The sequence below is a fragment of the Lissotriton vulgaris genome, unplaced genomic scaffold (genome assembly GCF_964263255.1).
Source record: "Lissotriton vulgaris unplaced genomic scaffold, aLisVul1.2 SCAFFOLD_7487, whole genome shotgun sequence".
Lineage (NCBI taxonomy): Eukaryota > Metazoa > Chordata > Amphibia > Caudata > Salamandridae > Lissotriton > Lissotriton vulgaris.
The window spans coordinates 42,895-59,955 of record NW_028245823.1 but is presented as its reverse complement, the minus strand read 5'-3'; the positions used below and the strand labels follow the sequence as shown (position 1 = coordinate 59,955).

General features: G+C 47.1%; 1 long non-coding RNA gene across 1 annotated transcript; it reads left to right on the top strand.

Moving 5' to 3' along the window:
• The first annotated feature begins 7,796 nt into the window (after positions 1 to 7,796).
• LOC147666285 (uncharacterized) lies at positions 7,797 to 8,800 on the top strand. The gene is made up of 3 exons (XR_015304850.1): positions 7,797 to 7,852; positions 7,957 to 8,011; positions 8,273 to 8,800. It is a non-coding gene; the product is annotated as an uncharacterized LOC147666285 (long non-coding RNA).
• Positions 8,801 to 17,061: the final 8,261 nt, after the last annotated feature.

Genomic DNA, 17,061 nt, shown 5'->3' with positions numbered 1-17,061 from the left:
GTTCTAACAATTTGGGTGAGTGAATCTCTTTAAGGGTGTGGTGATGAGCAAATATATTTCTCAATGGTACATGTCCAACAAACTAGAAAAATTAAAGGCAGTGTATGTGTCAGTTGTTGTAAATAAATAAGTATCCATATGACTCAATGACTGTGTGAGTGACTGTATGGATAACTATATACTTGTAATAATGATTTTATAATTCACTAAGTATGACTTACTATCTAAATGAATAGAAGAAGTGGTGTTTGTATAACTGTGTAGTTAAGTAAGTATGTAAGTATGATCCATTGTTTGCCTAAGTGAGTGGGATGACTTCATATGTGAATAAGATGTATGCTGCTGTGTAATGTTGATAGTGTTCTATTGTTCATTGACAACATGTATGAGTGAATCTACAGTTAAGTGATTAGATGTGTGCATACATCTGTGAATCACTGAGTGGGTTTTTAGATACTTGTATTGCTGTGACAATGGATTCAAATATGATACTCTGTATTTTACAAAGAGTGATACAAGATTTTACTTGTGTATGAAAAGGTGTATGTGATTGTCACGTGGATGATGTCATCAGTGATGTCATCCTTGATGTTATTTGAGATGTCATCATTGATGTCACTGACCATATCATGAATGATCTAATATGTGACATCATCAGCAGTGCATTGCGGGTACTCGAAATATAGTTAGTCCAACTAACTATATCGGAGCAATCTCAATGGTTTTGTATGAGTGAAATGTCCTGCAAACTATAACACCCCTAAAACTTTTTTTGAGTGAATTTCAAAGTTTTTTTAAAGCTAATTCCTAACTATATAAGGCCTGAAACCTATGTTTTTTTCAGTGAATTTCAAAGGTTTTTTAAATGCTAATTCCTAACTATATAAGGCCTGAAACCTATGGTTTTTTAAGTGAATTTGCAAGGTTTTTAAATGCTAATTCCTAACTATTGTGGTAAATTTAATTACCTGGTCTATTTTTCCGTATAATTATCATTACAAGACAGCTCATTCAAATGAGAGGCAGAGTCCGTGGTATCTGAGTCATATGGGGTTTAATGAAAAGGAACCTCAAGGTTGGAGATCATGTTCCGTCACCACTAAGGTTCGGGAAGGGATAGTCAACGTTTTATTAACATTACACATTATATATAGTAAAGTAGCATCATTGAATCCAATACAGTAGGCGTAACAGGTGAAAAGAAGAAGATAAGAACACATGTGCGTAACAGGGGGCGTGAAAATAGGCGTACACGAAGGCGTGCACTGTTCATGTCAGAGGAACGTCACAAGAATCGTCACATGTGGGTGGGTGCATGGAGAAAGTTGCAGAATCAGCAGAAAGTGCGGATGCGCGCGCAGCTTGCATGACGTGACATAGATGTGGTAACTGGGGAGAACTTTAACACTAGTAGAGGAGACAGAAGTCTGGGATGTCAGAACGACCTGGACCTATAACATATCTGGTATCTTATGTTTGGAGGATGTATTATCTGGAGTAAAAGGTCTCTCGGGCAGAGGCTATTCTATACTGAATGCTAATGCGTGCATATGTGTCTTCGTGTCTACGTGCAGGGCCATGGGCCTACTATGGCAACGGGAACTGTAAATTACTTGCATGGAGACAGGAAGGCTTGCTCTTTGCTCTGCAGCCGGGGAGATGTTTACCTAAATCACTAGACAGGAATGTATTTTCGAGGAGGCTGAACTGATAACTTGAAGGCAAAATACCGTCTTGGCAGGCAGGCCAGGTTGAGCCAGGCACCGCTTCGCTTGGCAAGAAGTAAGGCAGAGGTCTGGGATACGTGTCCATGCTGCAGCTTTCAGAGGCAGAAGGCAGAAAGCAGAAAGGGCTCGGAGACAGAAATCAGGGCCTAGCTCGGCAGAGCCAGGAAAAACGTAAAAGTGTACCATGTAAAGACGTTGGCATGGCATGGTTAGGAACTGAATTATCGATCCATTCATGGTGGATCTGAAAGAAGACATGTTAATGTTGGACGCAAATGTATTTGCGTCTTCATATTCGGTCATGGAGGGAAATTACATGCACTTTAAGCAGGTACATGGAGACGTTGGGGTACACGTTAGGGGACATAATTGACCATAAAAATTTCAATTACCTCATTCCCGCCTTGTCCCCTACGGACCCTTCAGGATATATCTATTTTCATGAGTCCATCTATCTGTTCATATAACATCATTTGCTCATCTTTTTTCATTCGAGCACGAGAACGTGGACTTGGACGGGGAATACATGATGTGGCGCACAAGCCGCAAATCGCAGGCCCACATTGGAGACATAGGCAACAACTGAATACTATGAGTAGGGCTATTCCAAGGAAGGATAGGACTTTCCATCCCCAGGCGGATAACACACTCCAGAGCCAACCGGACCATGTCCAGGTGCCTGGATTTTGGTGTATCTGACTTGCAATCTTGTGGAGCCGAGTTATGGCTCTATATACTGACGGTGCATTATTTGGAATGAAAACACAACAACTAGATCCGATGACTCTACAAGCCCCGCCCCTATCTGCCAGGATGACGTCAAGGACGAGACAATTTTGAAGAACGACAAGTCTCATAGCGGACTGCTCTTATGTTAAGTTACCTAGGGCAAAAGTAGTTTCGTTCACTACTGCTTCAAGGGTTCTGGTCAATTTACGTATCAGTTTACTATTGGAGACAGTTCCTAAATAAGGAAAGAATCCTTTATTGAAATCTGTGTATTGTTCCCATGTTGTTTCAGTGTAATCGACTATCGGGAGTTCTCTCTTGGGTCTGACATGAACGAGATGAGAATTTCTATGATAATCAGGTGGGGCTAGAAAAACAGGTGGCAATAGGAATGCAATATAACAAGTACCATCCCAGTCTGGAGGTAAACGTATGTAAGCTGTATGGCCACAGATGAAATAGGAATGTCGAGAAGCTTTGAATGAAGACTTGCCACTATCACTGAATTCAATAACTGTATTACAATCGCTATGTCCTAGATGTACTGAACCTTTCTTTCTAATGCATAGGTCACCCTTCACTGGCAAAACTGTAATTGAAGGTGAGTTTGAACTAGTTTCTGACTGGACATTCAAGATCATGAGGTTAAGTGTAAAATTACCTAATCCATATACTTCGTTTTCTAGATCGGTACCTGTCATTTGGGGAAAACCCTCCTTGTCAGGGAAACATGCCTTATTCATAACTGTATTCAGGTCTCCCCATATCCAATTACCTTGGGAAACTTTGGACTTACTATCTAATGAGGACATTAATGTAAACCATGCACCACATGAACCATTATGTGTAAACGGGTAAGGAAAAAGAGGCAAGGCTCCCGTCATTTTCTGGTAGGGAGGGAGTCGGCCACATACCCAGCAATTAGTGGCATTGCTGGTCTGGTGAGAATGATGTAACATACGGATGAAAGAATTGTTACGCAGTGCAAGTCTGTAAGAAAGTTCGTGCGGGGGCAGATCACTAAAGGTGTGGTCTGCAGTGTCATTAAAAGAAGAATGTGCTTGTATAGGAAAATATACATGTAACATATAGCTTAGGCATATAATCGTAAGACTCAGAAAGAACATGATAAGTAAAGTAACGATACATCTGCTTCGCAGATTCTTGCAATATTTCTGTTTCTTGATCTCCTGTCTATCTCTCTCATTATGGGGGTCTAGCTTGTACATGTCAGGAACCCGTCTAACCGCTTCACCCAGGGGGGACTTAAACAATTAAACTGTCTGACTTACTAGACCTCAACTTTAATTTGTACTCCTGGGACGGAGTTTTCTCTACCAGGGGGAGTTTAGTATCAGTCTCTGGAATGTGAAAATCCTGGGAATCAGTTTTTGGCGGAAGTCCATAGCACTTTTTCACATGGCTCGAGTGGAGCCAATTTTTTCTTCCTTCTAGTTTCACAGCAGTCCTCGTTGTCATCAGAACGATCTTCGGCTCCTTCCAACGGGGCTCCAGAGGGCTTGACCTCTCAAAATTGCGGATGTATACAAAATCACCAGGGACGATCTTGTGTGGCTTCACCTCGGTGTTGTCTGGAAAGGCTGCTGCGACCTGTGAACGACATGATTGTAGTGCAGACATCAAGGAAGCAAGGTAATCTGTCAGCATATTACTGTCGATTAATCAAAAAGAGACTAGCTAGTGGGGGGGGAGAGAGAAGGTATGATGCTTACATTATAAAGATCATGGTGACTCAAGTTAGTTTTGTCGGTCAGGAGTGGCACCTGTTGGGTGTCTTTAGAAAGCCCTCACCCACCAACCTAGTTGGTGGCATGCTTCATCATCGGGCCCACCCAGTGACACCCAGCGTGTCCCGGGTGTGCTTCGACCCCTGAATACAGCGGAGCAGGTATGTCACTGTGTGTGCGGTGAGGGATGTTAAGACAGTGAGTTTAAAACGGCTTGGCGGGGGTCCTTGTGAAATAACATTATTAAAACGGCCTCCGTTAGCGGTTAAAAATAAGGCAGTGGGACGTAAGAGGTGAGTTACGACCTCTCACGTCCTTAGAGTGTCAACATGTTTCAGCCAGTGCCTTATTGATATGCTGGCTTTCTTCAGGACAGTTTAAAAAGGGTGTGGGTGTGATTAAAAACTAGTGGGTGTGTCGTGTAGGCTATGTGTCTACACGCCCTAAAGTGTAACAAACTGTGAGAGGGGGGATTCCCTTCTCAAGATCACCTGTACACGTAACATAAAGGACAGGGACAAAACATACAAAAGAAAAAGAGTCACTTGGAGGTATAATCCAAATATCATTGCAGCCGGCTAAATAGCGGTAGGCGCTGGCTATAAGCGGCTCAAGTGTAATAGTATTGGTGGTACCATTATGGTGACAAATCGCACTAGAACTTCGTAAGTGAAGTGGTTTTAGAAAAACGAAATAATTGCAACAATGGTGAAAGAAGTGAAAAACAAAGAGGCGTAAGGACTGTGTCTTACGCTATTTTTAATGATATCCTCTTCAAGGTTGTAATGAAGTGGCAATGGGTAGACCCTATGGGGGAGATAAAGAGTGGGCACCACTGGGGTTAGGAGACCTGTAGGGAGAAAGAGGTTGCGCTTACCCATGGTCGTGATGGTAGTAACAGCAATACTCACAGGATTTCTGGCCAGTGCCGGCTGTGGACCTACTGTGCCTCCTTCATGGAACCGGTGAAGTGTGGCCTTTGTTGCCCGGTTATATACTGAGGCTAATTGCTGAAACGGGTGCACCTGGTAAGTTAGAGAAATGATAGAAAGACTCGTGTTGCCGAGTCATCATCGCGTTCAGGTGGGAGCTAGCTCTTCCGCGTAGGTGCGCGGCGTAGTGGGTGATCTCGGCGCATGCGCGTCGAGATCGGTGCAAGAGGCGCATGCGCGGCAGACACAGGCTGTTGCGCATGCCTGAGGAAGGGGCACTTCCTACCGGGATCCTGTTATGATGCGCTGGAGTACAGCGCGTCAGTGGCCAATGCGTATATACTGTAGTCTAAGCTGTGATAGTTAAAACACGTGTCCTTAATGTGAAACACAACTAGTACTGGGCATGAATGTAGCGCATCAGTTAAGGATGTGTACACTGGGGGCCATAGTGGTTAGAACACGTGTCTGCTCCGGAGATGGAGCCCTTGGATAATGCACGTCTAGTGCTGGTGGGTGGTTACTAAAGGGTGAGAACACTCTAGCTAGAGGATTAGATGTGCGCCCTTTCCAGCAAGTCTATAGGGCAAAGTGAATCAATATGCAGAGCCATCAAGCTCAAGGGGGTGGTGCAGAGGTTAATTACTGATGGGGGGGGCACAGGGTAGGGGACCTAGAGTTACAGGTTAGTCAAGGAGTTCCAGGGAATTGCATCATTCAAACCGTGTGTAGCAGTTGAGAGGCGGTATATCCATCTCTGCTCTTTACTGAGTAGGTTCTTCTCATTGTTGGTGGGGCTTTCAGGGATATGCTCAATGACTGTCCAGGTGAAGTCATTGGGAGTGTGGTTGTGGGTGATGAAATGGTTGGTCAGTTTGCTAATGTTTTTCTTACATCGCATGGTGCTGCGATGCTCAGTTATCCTGGTTCTGACCTTGCGTGTGGTCATCCCCACGTATCTGAGGCCACACGTGCATCTGAGGAGGTAGATCACATTTCGTGAATTACAGTTAGTGTGGCTGTTTTGAGACCAGGTCTTGTTGGGTTCAAGGTTCAGAGTTTTGGTATGGGAAGTCAGGTGGCATACACTGCAGTCATTGCAGGGATAGTGTCCTGTTACTCTGGGTAAGCCCCACGCGTTGAGTATTGTGTTCTCCGGTGGTTTAGGTGGTGGTTTTGGTCGGGTGCTAACAAGTTGGTCTCGCAGATTATGGCTCCTCTTGTAAGCAAACCTAGGGGGTTCCCAGCTCCTTTGTCCTGAATTGATGATCTTCCAATGTTTTTTGATTATTTTCGCAACTTCGTTAGAAGCAGTATTGTAAGTGGTGACACATGTAGTGGGTTGTTCCTCATCTTCTTTAACAATGTCTTCAAGAAGTGCTTTGGACTGGGTAAGAGTGGTCTGTTTAACTCAGACACTCTGTTCATCACCACCCCCTTTTTGTAAATCGTTTTTGGCCACTATAGGTGTGGCAGGGTATACTCAGACATGAGTCCCTTTCTCACTGCTCCATCAGGATTCAAGCAAGCCGGGCCGAAGAAGGCTGAAATGCCAGAAACCCCCGGTAGCTTGTCTCCTTTCTGGTGAAGAATTGGCTTGGTAGTTTAGTCTGCCCTGTTCCCATGATGCACTGGGCCAGGGACAGACTGATTTGCATATAGCCAGGTTCTGAGCTGGGATGGGGCAGTGAGATAAATAACGGTGATGGATCAAGCCCTGATCTTTGGACTGGGTAAGAGTGGTCTGTTTAACTCAGACACTCTGTTCATCACCACCCCCTTTTTGTAAATCGTTTTTGGCCACTATAGGTGTGGCAGGGTATACTCAGACATGAGTCCCTTTCTCACTGCTCCATCAGGATTCAAGCAAGCCGGGCCGAAGAAGGCTGAAATGCCAGAAACCGGCCCGGTAGCTTGTCTCCTTTCTGGTGAAGAATTGGCTTGGTAGTTTAGTCTGCCCTGTTCCCATGATGCACTGGGCCAGGGACAGACTGATTTGCATATAGCCAGGTTCTGAGCTGGGATGGGGCAGTGAGATAAATAACGGTGATGGATCAAGCCCTGATCTTTGGACTGGGTAAGAGTGGTCTGTTTAACTCAGACACTCTGTTCATCACCACCCCCTTTTTGTAAATCATCTAATCCTCTAGCTAGAGTGTTCTCACCCTTTAGTAACCACCCACCAGCACTAGACGTGCATTATCCAAGGGCTCCAGCTCCGGAGCAGACACGTGTTCTAACCACTATGGCCCCCAGTGTACACATCCTTAACTGATGCGCTACATTCATGCCCAGTACTAGTTGTGTTTCACATTAATGACACGTGTTTTAACTATCACAGCTTAGACTACAGTATATACGCATTGGCCACTGACGCGCTGTACTCCAGCGCATCATAACAGGATCTCGGTAGGAAGTGCCCCTTCCTCACGCATGCGCAACAGCCTGTGTCTGCCGCGCATGCGCCTCTTGCACCGATCTCGACGCGCATGCGCCGAGATCACCCACTACGCCGCGCACCTACGCGGAAGAGCTAGCTCCCACCTGAACGCGATGATGACTCGGCAATACGAGTCTTTCTATCATTTCTCTAACTTACCAGGTGCACCCGTTTCAGCAATTAGCCTAAGTAGATAACCGGGCAACAAAGGCCACACTTCACCGGTTCCATGAAGGAGGCACAGTAGGTCCACAGCCGGCACTGGCCAGAAATCCTGTGAGTATTGCTGTTACTACCATCACGACCATGGGTAAGCGCAACCTCTTTCTCCCTACAGGTCTCCTAACCCCAGTGGTGCCCACTCTTTATCTCCCCCATAGGGTCTACCCATTGCCACTTCATTACAACCTTGAAGAGGATATCATTAAAAATAGCGTAAGACACAGTCCTTACGCCTCTTTGTTTTTCACTTCTTTCACCATTTTTGCAATTATTTCGTTTTTCTAAAACCACTTCACTTACGAAGTTCTAGTGCGATTTGTCACCATAATGGTACCACCAATACCATTACACTTGAGCCGCTTATAGCCAGCACCTACCGCTATTTAGCTGGCTGCAATGATATTTGGATTATACCTCCAAGTGACTCTTTTTCTTTTGTATGTTTTGTCCCTGTCCTTTATGTTACGTGTACAGGTGATCTTGAGAAGGGAATCCCCCCCTCTCACAGTTAGATACACTTTAGGGCGTGTAGACACATAGCCTACACGACACACCCACTAGTTTTTAATCACACCCACACCCTTTTTAAACTGTCCTGAAGAAAGCCAGCATATCAATAAGGCACTGGCTGAAACATGTTGACACTCTAAGGACGTGAGAGGTCGTAACTCGCCTCTTACGTCCCACTGCCTTATTTTTAACCGCTGACGGAGGCCCTATTAATAAAGTTACTTCACAGGGACCCCCGCCAAGCCGTTTTAAACTCACTATCTTAACATCCCTCACCGCACACACAGTGACATACCTGCTCCGCTGTATTCAGGCGTCGAAGCACACCCGGGACACGCTAGGTGTCACTGGGTGGGCCCGATGATGAAGCATGCCACCAACTAGGTTGGTGGGTGAGGGCTTTCTAAAGACACCCAACAGGTGCCACTCCTGACCGACAAAACTAACTTGAGTCACCATGATCTTTATAATGTAAACATCATACCTTCTCTCCCCCCCCCACTAGCTAGTCTCTTTTTGATTAATCAACATATAACCCGGGGATCTGGACTAGCTATCTGGTCCTCTCTCTCCCTCTTGATACACGCACTTATTGGCAGCGCGCAGCTGTGAGAGCATATCCAGTCATGGCCGAAAACCATGGCTTAACCTTCACTGAAAGTGACTTGGCAGACATATTGTCTGACCCGTCATTTCAAGCTGATTTTAACATCTCTAACACTATCGCACAGACCACTGATTGGGAGACCCTAACAGAGAAAAAGCGTAACAGGATACGCACTATTCTCCACGGGACAATCCTGGCCCAATATCTCAGAACCAATACAGCACCAAGGGGACTTCTAGTATCCAACGCACCCAGGATCTTCCTTGATGACCCCACCTTCAGGAAGGACTGGGCCCAGATCGCGTGGCACTGCACCAGGGACTGGATGATACTCATCCTAAAAACAGCCAAACGCCTATCAGACACATTAATGCTTGAAATAGAAGAAACAGAGAGGCACTTTAAAGCTACTATCACGTCATTCAAGAAGAAATTGGATGACCAGAATAGAGAGATTAACGAGTACAAGGACTACCTGACTCAATCTAAATTCAAAAAATTCGAGAAAGATCTTAAAAAATTCTCGTACGCTAAAGTCTACCCATATTCAGAGGAGAACTATACCCCCCCCCCACCAAGGAGACCAATGTGTCCAACTCCTCAGGTGACGACAGCTCCGTCTCTAGTGATTCCAGCAGCGGATCACAAAAACGGGGAGGGAGAGGACGAAGAGGTCAACGCTGGCCCAACCACTGGCACGGAGGACAACCAAACCAATTCTATGGTTTTCAGCCTAACATAGGCCACATGCAAAACCCCTATTTTGGTTTCCCCAACATGTACCCCCAGGACCAATGCCACTCTTCGCAGGCAATCAGGGCCCAAATTTTCCTTTTTTAGGACGGGGCCACAGGACACGGGGACGCAGAAGACCAAACCAACAAAACAACGCACAGGTTCACTGGGCAGAAGAGGAAAACCCTGTCAGCTCCAACACACGCCAGAAGACGAAAGAAGCAATACCAGGAACGAGCAAATAGCAAACCGCACGGACCAACCGTCACTGGTATTCAATCTATCCAGTACTCCACTATCCACCAAGGAACAGGCAGTATTGGAAAGGGGACTGTCATTTGTGCCCACCACCAGACTGGACAAATTCAAGTTACATGCTGAACTAGCACAATTTTTCAGAAAGCTAAAACTTAAGTCTTTCTATGAGAAACCTACCACCGACACATCACTACCCGACAGCAACCCTAACATCATGGGCCTTAGAGTCAAATCCACCTTCGTCCCACCTCCCTCCTCTATCCCTGCAGAGATCACAACATTCGAACAAGCTGTTTACCATGACATTGAGAATCTCAACCCAACCAAACACTTCAACAACCTGTCATGGGAGGACAGACAAATTATATAACGCCTCCAAAACAACCCCACGCTGATAATAAAACCGGCAGACAAAGGGGGAGGCATTGTGCTCCTCGACAAAGAAGACTACGATACAGAATGCAGAAGACTACTCAGCGATAACAGAAATTATCGCAGACTTGACCATGACCCAACAGAGCGGCTACGTACCACCATCAATACACTGGTCAAGAGGGCTGCAGATGCAGAACACATCTCCAAGCAGGAGGCCGAATACCTTTGCCCTGAACACACCAGAACACCATACTTCTACACGGTACCCAAAGTACACAAAGGGGTAACCGCACCCCCTGGTAGACCAATAGTATCGGGCATCAATTCTGTACTAGAACCACTCTCCAGATACTGTGACTTCTTCTTGAACCCCCCGGTACAACAAACCCATACTTACATAAAGGACACTAAACATCTGTTGCAGGTAATCAACAACATTGCCTTTGACCCCGACACCCAACTGCTAGTGGGACTTGACGTGGAAAGCCTGTACACTAGCCTTCCACAGGACGCCACCTTACAGGTTCTGCAAGACATCCTGGAAGAGTCTCCCTGGCCGTACCACACCCCTAGGAGCTTTGTACTGGCCTGTGCTACCCTCGCCCTCAAAGAGAATTTCTTCAAATATGACGGCACCTTCTACCTACAAACAAACGGTACATCAATGGGCAGTGTTTTCGCGCCGAGCGTGGCGGGACTGTATGTCCATCACTTCGAAAGCACCAACATCAATGCAGATTCCAACCCGTTCAGACATCATATCCTGAAATGGCACAGGTATATCAATGACATATTAGTCATATGGCAAGGCACACATCACGAACTGGACAACTTTCTGAACTGGCTTAACAGCAAAGACCCATACTTAAATTTCACCAGCACAGCCAGCAACCACCAACTCCCTTTTCTGGACCTGGAAATCACAGCTAAAGATGGAACCCTGGTAACCACCACATATTACAAACCCACAGCGAGGAATTCATTGCTCCACTACACCAGTTTCCACCCGCGTCCTCTTAGAGAAAACCTACCCTTTGGTCAGTTCCTCCGAATCAGAAGAAACTGCACGAATGTGAACGATTTCAAATCACAATCAGCAGACCTAGCCACCAAACTAGAAAACCGCGGGTACCCAAAGGCAATCATCAACAAAACACAGAAAAGGGCCAGAAACCAAAACCGTGAAGCACTTCTTGAAGACATTGTTAAAGAAGATGAGGAACAACCCACTACATGTGTCACCACTTACAATACTGCTTCTAACGAAGTTGCGAAAATAATCAAAAAACATTGGAAGATCATCAATTCAGGACAAAGGAGCTGGGAACCCCCTAGGTTTGCTTACAAGAGGAGCCATAATCTGCGAGACCAACTTGTTAGCACCCGACCAAAACCACCACCTAAACCACCGGAGAACACAATACTCAACGCGAATCACTGACAGATTATCGATTTCTAAAAAATCGACCTACTATAACATCGAGTCTCTAATATCGATAGCACTAATATCGACACCCTATACTTAACATGAAAACTACAATAATATCGAGCAAACTATATCGATGCACAAAAATATCGTCTACAGAAATATCGTTAGCATTATTTTCGAATACCATAATATCGACACTCAATACTACATATACCACACTACAATAATATCGAATACAAAAATTTCGATAGCACTATTTTCGTCAATATCAAAATATCGATAGCTAAATTATACTCCATTTTTTATATATAACACCAATAAATCTATTCTCTAAGTAATACACACATTTCTAATGACTTCACTAATGTACTTTTTTTTTTTTTTTTTTTAAACCTTTATTAGTTACGTTCTGCACAAAACAAAACATGACAGTGACAGCATCTGCAATTCAGTACATCATCAATCACGGTACATTCAATAGAGAGGCAACAGCTTCACATAGTCCGTTTCAAATGAGGCACAGTGACACGTATGCAACAATGGGATGCCAGTATACCAGGAAATTCCCCCCCCTCCACAGTCAAGGGCGTAAGGAGGATGTAAGGCTTCCCCCCCGGCCACATCCAGGCATGAGGTCAGGCCAGCAGGGGCGGCAGCACCACACTCCACCAACCCCTAATCGTCTGCCAACTGTCCAGTCAGTCGGTTATGTCGTGATGTGCAGCAGTGCCTCATACGTATCTCAAGTGTGTGCTTCCTCGCTGGGAAGCATAGCTAATGTCTAGTGTATGGAGCTTCGGGTCATGCCATAGAGCGAAGCCGCGCCCAACGTTCCCCTTCTCAAGTGTCAACTACAGCAATGAGCGTGCTTGGCCATCAGTGTGTGTGTCCTTCACCACTATCCCAAAAAAAAAAAAAAAGGATGGATGAGAGAGGTCCCCCCCTTAAACAGTGTCATAAGACCCTCGGATATTCCCAGTCCCCTCATCATCAGTGTCTACCCAGCTGTCACGGCTACCTGCCGCATGTTAGGCGGTGTAAATTACCTCCCACCATGTGTGAAGTAGTATGGTGAATGCAATATATATCATTTATACGCTCACAGGCCCGGGACCGGTTCGTCATCTCCAGAGGAGTCGCTATGTGTCGCTTGGGACAGCCAGTACACCTGCAAGGGAGACCAAAACTCGTTAGGCGCGCAGCGGGCGGGCAGCAGTTCCGCATAAACGCCATGTTGGTCCTGGCAGTATGTGAGGTCGTCGAGCCATTCCTTAAATTTTGGCGCTCTCCCTCTCCCCCACCTGCAAGCTATTCTCCGTTTAGCGAGGAGCAATGCAATGTCAACAAATTTGCGGTCCGGTTTGTGCACATGTTTGGTGTAACCCAGCAGCATCACTATTGGCTCCATGGGCAGTGGGCCAGCAATCATTATTTGGAGTGCGGCGTGTACCTGTTCCCAATACGTTTGTATGGCTCCACATTCCCAGGCCAGATGAAGGAAATCCGCGCCGCTTGCCCGGCATCTAGCACATCTATCATCCTCCGAGAGTTGAAACCGGAGTTTTCTGACTGGAGTATAATAGTAGCGTTGCACAAACTTATAATGAATAATCTTCAACCGGCAACTGGAGGAAACCCTAGCCGTGAGCGAGCAGTAATAGCTCCACTGCTCATCTGTGAGTGCAGAAGGCAGCTCAGAGTCCCAGTTAGTGCAAGCCTTCGGCAGCATCATTGGGCGTTGCCCACATATAGCAGCATACAGTTTAGACACTAAGTGCCTTGCTCTGATATGAGCATGACATGCAATGGCAGTACCGTCCCAGGTTCTTCCGGGAAGTTGGGGAGTATGTCTCGCATACCCTGCCGGAGTCTGATATAGTAAAACACCTCCATGGGTGTCGGAGGGGTGGTTTGGAACAACTGTTCTTTGGTACGGAACGTTCCTTCCTGAAATAGGTCACCCCATGTATTAAGGTGTACGCGTTTGCACATGGATCGGAATCCGTTTTCCGTTAAAAGTGAAAGTTTCGGGTGATATGCAAGGGGCAGTGCCGGGGAATAAAGCATGGGGGCGTCCAGCAGTTTAGTTACTCTCCGCCAGGCATCAATGGTACAAGTAACAGTGGTAGCAGGCGTCTCGACATCCCCAATCAGTCCCATCAGCATGCCCTTAAGCGGGAGCGGATGAACAATCCAGTCCTCAGCAGCGACCTGTGGCATGAAGGGAGCAGGGTTAACCCAGTGATAGGAGTGTTGAGCCTGAGCACTGAGGTAGTACAATTCCATATCGGGTACATCGAATCCTCCCCTATCGTATGGCTGTGTTAAGACCCTCCAGCTAAGGCGTAGTTGCTTTCCACCCCAGAAAAGGCGCAGAAGCTCAGACCGGAGCCGTTTAAAAAAATAGGCCCCCGGATAGTAGGGAATGTTTTGGAATAAATATAGGAATCGTGGGAGGATGACCATCTTGATCAGGGAAGCTCTTCCTGCTATTGATATCGGCAGGGCCCGCCAGCGGGACACATTATCGGTCAGCTGCGAGATAGCCACCCCGTAATTTGACCGGATAGTGTCATCCTTATCGAGCGATACCTCTATGCCCAGGTACCTTAAGTCAGAGCTGCACCACTCCAGGGGGTAATCCAGCGGAAACCGGGCTACTGATGCCGTGAGGGGGAAGAATTGCGACTTCTTCCAGTTTATATGCACCCCGGATATGCCGCCAAACGCCACGAACTCCCTCAGTAGCGAATTAAGGTGATCTTGTGGGTGACGCACGTACAGAGTAACGTCATCCGCATAGAGCGAAATACTTATCTGCCGCTGATGACAGTTAAAGGCGCTGGCCTTGTGCAATTGACGCACTCTACAAGCCAACGGTTCAATCGCCAAGGCAAAAAGCAGGGGTGACAGGGGACAACCCTGCCTAGTCCCTCTCGTGATCGGCATCTGCGTCGAAAGCACCCCATTGACGATGACCCTGGCGACCGGTGAGGTATAGAGCAGCTTCACCCAGGCTATAAAGATCCGGGGGAACCCCATTCTGCTCAGTATAGCTAATAGGTAACCCCACTCCACCGAATCGAACGCCTTGGTGGCGTCCAGAAACACAGCAGCAATTGGCAAGTCAGGCGATATGGTGGGTATTAGGGAGAACAGTATACGCAAGTTATGGGACGTAGCTCTCCCCGGGACAAAGCCAGATTGGTCCGGTAACACCAAGGTGTTCATAAGCAGGGACAGCCTAGTCGCCAGCACTTTAGCAAGGATCTTTGCGTCGCAGTTGAGCAGCGACAGGGGGCGATAGGCGTCTGTGTCCTTCGGATCCTTCCCCGGCTTCAAAAGGGACGTGATCGCTACCTCTCTCATGGAGCCCGGCAGTATCCCTACCTCGAGCGAGTCCTCGAAAACCTCCTTCAGTACCGGCGCCATGATGTCGATATAACATTTATAAAATTCGGCCGGTAGACCGTCCAGCCCCGCCGCCTTGCCATTGCTAAGGGACATGATCGCCTCTCTGATCTCGTCCAGTTCGAACGGGCACCCCAAGAACGCCCTGTCGGTATCACTAAGCCAACAGAGTGCGATGTCGTCCAGGAAATTACCGAACTCCACCTCTCCCACCTGCTGCGTGGAGTATAGACGCTGGTAATGCTGTAGGAAGGTGTTTTGAATTCCTAGGGAATCCTGGTGAGTCCTACCCTCCCCATCAGAGATTTCCAGGATATGGGTGGCGAAGCGCTGGTGTCTCGTGATAGCGGCCAGCACCTTACCCGGTCGATCCCCCTCACAGTAGCGCCTAGCCGTCCAATATTTGCCCCGGAATTTCGTTTCCCTGGCCGCTTCTTCCTCATAGGTCGACAGTAATGCCCTGAATTTCCCCGCAAGGTCAGGACTGGGATCTCCAACCATCTTCGCCTCCAACGCCTTAAGCTCTGCTTCAAGTTTATGCAATGTGCGCACAATGTCCCTCAGTATTCCGCAACTTTTAGAGATCGTGATCCCCCGTACTGTCACCTTAAAGGCTTCCCAGATCGTTTCGACCTTGTCGACCGAACCCTTGTTCCTCGGAAAGAAGGCTTCAATCTCCTCTCCCAGTTCATGTCTAAAGACAGGGTCCAGCAAGGCTGAGGGAAAAAGCCGCCACGGCGGACGCACCCTAGCATACCCCGGCATCTCCAACACTGTCAAGACAGGACAATGGTCCGAATAGGTACGAGGCAGATGTTTCACCCGAACAACTCCCCCAGCGAGGCCTCGTGAGATAAAGCAGTAATCGATCCGCGCCCATGAGCGTGCATGTGCCGTAAAATGTGTACCCTCCCTAACCGTCGGGTGCGTGTGCCTCCAGCTATCCACTAGTCCAGCCTCCGTCAGTATGCCCTGAAGTGTATCTCTGGCGTTCGTGTTGTATTGTATACTACCGTCCGATCTATCCGCTCCTGGATATAACGATAGGTTGAAGTCCCCCCCCCATAGAATGTGAGTGGCTTCGATATCTAGTACATGGCCCCACAGCGACAAAAATAACCCAGGAGTGTCAACATTAGGTGCATAGCTATTCACAAGTATTATTACATCAGTGCCCAATCTACCCCAAAGAATGACGTATCTCCCCTCCTTATCCGCTCGTACACCCAGCTTTTGAAACTTTAGTTGTTTGTTGATTAAAATAACAGTCCCCCTAGAGTATGTGGAATAGGAGGAAAACTCCCTCACTCCCGCCCATCTGCTCGCAAACTTAGGGACACCATTCGGGTTAAGGTGGGTTTCCTGGAGCATCGCTATCTGCACATGGTGCCGATCTAAATAAGCAATCACATTCCTGCATTTGCGGGGGTTATTAAGGCCACGGACATTCCAGGACATTATGGAGACAGTATTCGACGTATCATCACCTGTGTTTGTCACCGTACCCCTGAAGGAAGCTTTTGGTCAATGCTGTAGCCCTCGCTCGAAATGTACCCGATGCAAATCTTTCCGCTGTCCAGAACATTCTCTCCACACAAACATCCAAACGTTCACAAATATGAATTCCAGTACCTGCACACATGTCATGCATGTCATACGCAACAACATTTCTACTTTCAACAGCAACTCGCATCCCAACATCCAAGTCCCACCCCTCCCCCCACGCACAACTGTTCAGCCCCCGATCTCCAGCTCCCCCCCCACCCACTGAAGCAACCCAATCTTGCCAGTACCATATCCCCCCCCTCCTCCCCGACCCCAACAATCAAGAACAATAGGAAAACCTTTTGGGGAATCCCCTCCTAAGGACACTAGAGGAATGCACCCCAACACCCCAACACTCCCCTCTCGACCCGCATGCGCCATACGGAGAAGACA